The sequence below is a fragment of the Carassius auratus genome, unplaced genomic scaffold (genome assembly GCF_003368295.1).
Source record: "Carassius auratus strain Wakin unplaced genomic scaffold, ASM336829v1 scaf_tig00039774, whole genome shotgun sequence".
In the NCBI taxonomy this organism is placed as follows: domain Eukaryota; kingdom Metazoa; phylum Chordata; class Actinopteri; order Cypriniformes; family Cyprinidae; genus Carassius; species Carassius auratus.
In genome coordinates, this window is record NW_020526539.1 from 68,578 (window position 1) to 75,000 (window position 6,423).

General features: G+C 40.6%; 1 long non-coding RNA gene across 2 annotated transcripts in view; it reads left to right on the top strand.

The window, feature by feature from the left end:
• Window positions 1–413: 413 nt before the first annotated feature.
• Window positions 414–6,423, top strand: part of LOC113084144 (uncharacterized) — a 6,964-nt gene continuing 954 nt past the window's right edge. The window contains exons 1-3 of one of the 2 annotated variants that reach the window (XR_003283560.1): window positions 414–621; window positions 3,474–3,511; window positions 3,631–3,685. This is a non-coding gene — a long non-coding RNA (uncharacterized LOC113084144). Of the gene's footprint in view, window positions 622–3,443; window positions 3,512–3,630; window positions 3,686–6,423 lie in introns of both variants that reach the window. The other variant, XR_003283559.1, reaches the window with a different exon arrangement.

The window sequence follows — 6,423 nt, forward strand, 5'->3', positions numbered from 1 at the left end:
ACACACACACTCTCTCTCGGTGACAGAAAGTGTCCCAGGAGCTCAAACACACTCCGATTAAACTCTGAACTTAAACGATGTGCGATTGTTCAGGTTCATTTGTTTCACATCATTCACCAGCAGAACCACAACCAACCTTTACACCACACACACACACACACACCGTGTAATTATAGAAGCAATGATGAGAACCATTTTAGCAAGTGTGTGTGAGAGAAAGAATGTGTGTGTGTGTGTGTGTGTGTGTGTGTGTGAGAGAGAGAGAGAGAGTGTGTGTGTGTGTGAGAGAGAGAGAGAGAGTGTGTGTGTGTGTGTGTGTTTCAAGAAACAGAGTGAGAGAGTGAGGAGTCTGTGTGTTTCAAGAAATAGATCAGTAGGAAGTGATCACATCCTGTGGCTCCTCATATAGAGAGAAGAGAGAGTTTGTGTGTGTGTGTGTGTGTGTGTGTGTGTGTGTGTGTGTGATGATCAGACGAGGCTGATGTTAATCTCAAACAGGAAGTGAGTTGTGAGCTCTCTGAGGGGCGTCACCACAAAATAACTGTCAATCACACACACACACACACACACACGCGCGCCGCTGGAGCTCAGTGAACCTGTCCTGCTCTTCTGGAGATGAAGGTAAGATGATTTCAGTTCTTCAGACTCTCTGCATCACATTCTGCTCCGTGTGAGATCTAGTGATCGTTTAGTGGTCAGACTCAGATCCTCACACTCTTCAGCCGAATCACAGTCACAGCAGTGAGATCAGATCAGGACACTTTGAGACAGAAACACATGCTTTATGAAGCTACAGGAATGTTAACGTATATGAACATTTAGAATATGTTCAATGATCCTTCATAATCATTTGCTCACAGAAATCATTCATGATTCTGTCAGTTTGATGAATAATTCCTGACAAATGCATACATGTAACAGTAATTAATTCCTATTTTGCTGATGTTGCGTCTGACGAGACGCTACTGTAAATGATTTCAGTTCCACAGAACAGGATCTGTTCCGGTTTTGTTGTGTTTGGTCTGTCTGTATCACTGTAAACCAGCACTGAAGCCTCGTCTGATGACTGCTGAGATCTATATGAAGTGTTATACGAGCGGAAACGATCCTCTGTACTGTACCTACAGCTCCACGCTCTCTTAACCCAAGCGTTCAGACGGGGCTTTCACAGCGATGCCACAGAAGAAGCCGAAGCACCTGTCAGTGAGCAGCTCCTACGATGTGAAGGACGCTTCTCCTCCATTCACTTTAAAGATAAAGATCTGCATTACCCTTTATGCTTCATGAAGATCCCCTTTGCACTGATCAAACGTTTCACACTTAGAGAAACTGTTCTTTTAAGAGCTGCTCACTGAAAGGTCATTTGGGGAAATATAGATGGTCTGATAACATCAACCCCTGCTGGAAGTTTTGTTTTGAAGAGTGTCACGAGCGTGTCTGAATTACTTCTGGATCCCGAGTGGAAACACTCGTCAAACTCCCTGCAGGAGATTATCATTAGTTTCAGATATAACGCTCCAGAATGATGCCGACGACGCTCTCGAGCAGAAACACTCCAGGAGATGAACACAGATGAGGATCAGATGAAGAACATGTTCTGATCACAGTCAGACTGAAATAAGAACCGCTGTAGATCAGTTCTGATCTGGGCCTGTGAGCAAAACCACTAAACCAGACTCAGTTCAGCAGTTCACTAGAAATAATTCAACTCAAACATTTGAGTCTAACGTGAACAAGGACACATGACTCAAAGACTTTATTTATGCATCGTTCATGGAACTTTCTTCTGAAACGTTTTAGCAGAACATTTATCTGCGATGATTTAAAGAACGTTTAAAAGTAACATTCCTATAACGTTAGCAAACACAACATACTCCTGAGTTTAGTGTTCACATAACCACTCTGTAAAACAATCAGACCTCTCCAAATCAGCTTTTTCTATCCACTGATCACATCTACATTTTTCAGTTGGCCAAGGTTGGAGAGGTATTTATTTTTTGCAGTTTTTTTGATTGATTGGACTTTTGAACATGCACGTGGAGAGATCGTTTCAGTGCCAGATGATATAGAAAAGAAACTTTTCAGCATTGATTTTTTAATGTCAAGTCTAAATTCGTGACATATAGAGTGAATTGATGTACTTGAGTGTTGTTGCAGCTGTTCTGAGATCAGTGTGACAATGATTCTTAGCTGTGGATCTGACTAACAGGAAACAGCAGGAGGTGACAGGAAACCAGAAAACATTACACTAAAATTAGCAGCGTGGACATGTGCACTTCTGAGCATCATTCACGCATGACAGATGCTAAATCAAGCGCTTAATATCTGTTTTGATCGTTAGAGCTGAATAAATCCGTCTGCCAGCGATGTCAGCCGAAACCACACAAAGCAGAAGTTCACAGGAGAATATGAACTGTATTGTCAGATTTCGGGGCCACTGAGTCTCAGATCATTTGCAATAAACTAGAAAAATAACTCTTTATATTTTGTCCCTGTCAGAATCCAGTCGTGAATGCATGGGTCTCGAGTCGAGTCTCTCTTCAGTTTATTGTTACATCAGTAGACTATAGAGATGCATTAGAAGGGGAGGTGCACGGTTTTATCCAATAAGAATTATACATTACATCATGAAGGAATGTAAAGGGGAACAACAAGGAGGAATTCGTTTGGCAGACAAAGGGATTTTCCTCGATCCAGACTGAACTCTTGTGAACCCCTCAACGCCCTGCTTATCTCAAGACCCCTGGACGTCTGCGCATGCGTGTAATAGAGAGATAACAGCAGAGATACAGCAGAGATACAGCCCTTTATCATCTAACAGAGGAAATACACTCTCTGGCATCTCTATACTGAGACTAGACAGATGCATCTGCTTGAAGAACAAGTGTGAAAAACTCAGTGTCATCCTAAACATGTCATTTAGTTCAACCTTTGATAAAGAGCTGTTAAATCGGATAGGTGTTATGATTGTACTGAATTACACATGCTTATCCAGAGGTCTGTTCTGTGTTCGGTGCTAGACGGCAAACGCTCGAGAAGCAGATGGTTTGGGTGTGAGGGATCACATCTCGTCTGGATGGAAACAGTTCTTGAAAACATGGGACTTTTTAACAGAGCAGTCGATGTGATTGTCCCACTTCAGCTCTTGAGAGAACCCCAATTACTTTTGATTGTTCAGATGTATTTTAACCATTAAAAAGGAGTGCAGAAAAAATTAAACGTAAAAAAAAAAGGAATTTGGGAAACAATCTAACAGATTTCATAGAGCTCTTCAGATACAGTGTGCAGTGCTGGAGAGGATCTAGGACCAGGGTTAATAATGAGCAATCACAACTCCTCTATCTGTTTAATAATGATGTACACATGACATGAGCTCCTTCTTCAGCACTGCATAACATTACAGTGACATTAACAATGATTACATATGACACATATGATTACAGTGACAGAAGCTTTATGTTGTGTGCTGGCAGGAGTTTGTGTCCGTGATGACGCGCCTCCGTTAGTGATGGTGAGTGATGAACACGTCCTGCGTGTGTGTGTGTGTGTGTGTGTGTGTGTGTGTGTGTGTGTGTGTGTGTGTGTGTGTGTCTGTGTGCGTGTCACTGATCAGATGTGTTGATTTCTCAGGATGACAGGAACAGACGAGAGCGGATCACATCCGCACACACACACCTGGATGAAGGTGAGACATCAACGAACATGCAGAGACAAGCCAACAAAACATTAGAGAGTTTACTCTGAAGTCAAGCATCTTAAATAATCAGACTGTACAGGCCGTCATATATTAATGTAAGGACAGTCAAGTCAGATTCATTCCTACAACGCTTGTTTGAAAGCAGCTTCACAGCAATAAAGTGAACAATTCATCAATTATTCATCCACTGTCTAAAGCAGCTCTACAGAAGACAGTAGAGTCATTATTCAGATCAGATCAGTTCCACTGTGTCGGTGTCGTTAAAGTTCATCAGTTATGATCAATGACTGCAAAATAAAAATTATTTTTGTCAGAAAAATATCAAAGCATTCTTAAATCAAGATGCACTTCAGATGCACTGAGTATCTGAATGAATGTGTTAAAATGAAGTCAGTTTATGCTTAAAACAAGATCTGGCAATGAGGTCAGAAAATAAACGATATTGACAGATATTTGTACAAGACGTTATAACTAACTGAATGACAACAAACTCTTAGAAGAAAGGGATCATTGGGGTTCTATATAGAACCATAGGGTTCTTTACTCAACTCCAAAGAACCTTTTATGCTAAAAGGGTTCTATAATGACAAGAAAGAACCTTTTTGGCACAAAGGGTTCATATCTTGAATTTTGTGATCATTCACATGCATTCATAAAAGCATTTGAATACACCGAAAAATGCAGTGAAAGAACACACTCAAAATGCACACACGCACTAGTATGACTTCATCATGTAATGTAACATTAGCCTAGATGCATGCACTTTTTAGGCTCGATTTGTTTAGTTTTTTAATAAACTTGATACTGTTAAAAGGCACATCATTAAAACATAAAATACAAGCTCACATATCACACCTAAACATGCGTGGAAAACGTAATTATAACTAGCTACTAAATTAGTTAAAAATGCCTATCCATATACAGCTATGATTCGCGAACCCCAAACTGACTCAAATGATTCGCGATCCCGCTACGAACTCCCGAACTTATTCAAATGATTCGCGATCCCCAAACTGACTCAAATGATTCGCGATCCCGCTATGAACTCCCGAACTTATTCAAATGATTCGCGATCCCCAAATTGACTCAAATGATTCGCGATCCCCAAATTGACTCAAATGATTCGCGATCCCGCTCCGAACTCCTAAACTGACTCAAATGATTCGCGATCCCGCTACGAACTCCCGAACTGACTCAAATGATTCGCGATCCCCAAATTGACTCAAATGATTCGCGATCCCGCTACTAACTCCCGAACTAACTCAAATGATTCGCAATCCCCAAATTGACTCAATGATTTCGCAATCCCGCTACGAACTCCCGAACTGACTCAAATGATTCGCGATCCCGCTACTAACTCCCGAACTGACTCAAATGATTCGCAATCCCCAAATGACTTAAATGATTCGCGATCCCGCTACTAACTCCCCGAACTGACTCAAATGATTCGCAATCCCCAAATTGACTCAAATGATTCGCGATCCCGCTACGAACTCCCGAACTAACTCAAATGATTCGCAATCCCCAAATTGACTCAAATGATTCGCGAACCCGCTACGAACTCCCAAACTGACTCAAATGATTCGCGATCCCGCTACGAACTCCCGAACTGACTCAAATGATTCGCGATCCCGCTCCCAACTCCCGAACTTATTCAAATGATTCGCGATCCCAATACACATAATGCTATAAAAGTGTGCACATAGAGAGAAATAAACAGCAGATGTTCATGTTAACAACTTCTTTAACTTGAGCAAACGCTGCTAATACACATACATTTGTTAATAAAGTAAATAAAACGAAAACATGAGTGTTTTAATGCTACTGAATAAAAATAAACTATCCACTCGAAAGTCTCTGCTCATCATGACAGGACCTGGATCAGTGAGCTGCGTCTCGGGCCGATGACGTCACTTCCATGGAGGCATGTTGTACACGCCCCCGTCCCTTATTTTAATCTGATTTCTGGCTCAAACAACAAAAAGGCTGTTAAAACTATCAGCATATGGTCCTCCCTCACTTTGTAATGACCTGTGAGCTTCCCCTGGCTACTTTAATTTATTTTATTTTTTTGTTTATCTCTATGTTTATGTATATTATGGCTAATCACCTGTGAATTGTACCCTTTTTGCAATTAAAAAAAAAAAAAAAAACGCCCCCGTCCCTTGACTCCGCACCCACGTCAAAACAGTCCCACACAGAGTGATGTGCAGAAAAGTGAAGCGCAAAGGAAAAATGGTATGGCAAGCTCAAACTAGACTGACACGCAAAATAAAAGCAGCGTTGCAAATAAATTAATAGATATGACCATGGAAAATATTTATTGCAAAATCTTTGCTTTCGCGCTGTTTCATTTGTTTTGCAATTCTTAATTTTTGTTTGCAAAAAGCAACTGTATTTTCCTCAATACTTTAAATAAAATTTTTTAAAAAAATTGTAGTTTTTGTATATTTTAAACAAAGTAAATCTTTCTGATTTATTAAAATAAAAAGTCACATACATTGATTTTTCTGGGATAAGCCCCGGATCTCCACTCACCCTAGAACCACCCCTGACTGAAGTTAATGTTTAAATGTTTCTTGATTCAAGAATTCATAGATTCCTAGGAAAACTATAAAAATAGGAAGTAAACCATTTAATGCAGTTGGAGGTGAATCATCGTCATGTCTCCATCTAGTGGCACAGATCAGTCAGTGCAGCTCGAACACGCGATTCATTAGTGTGCA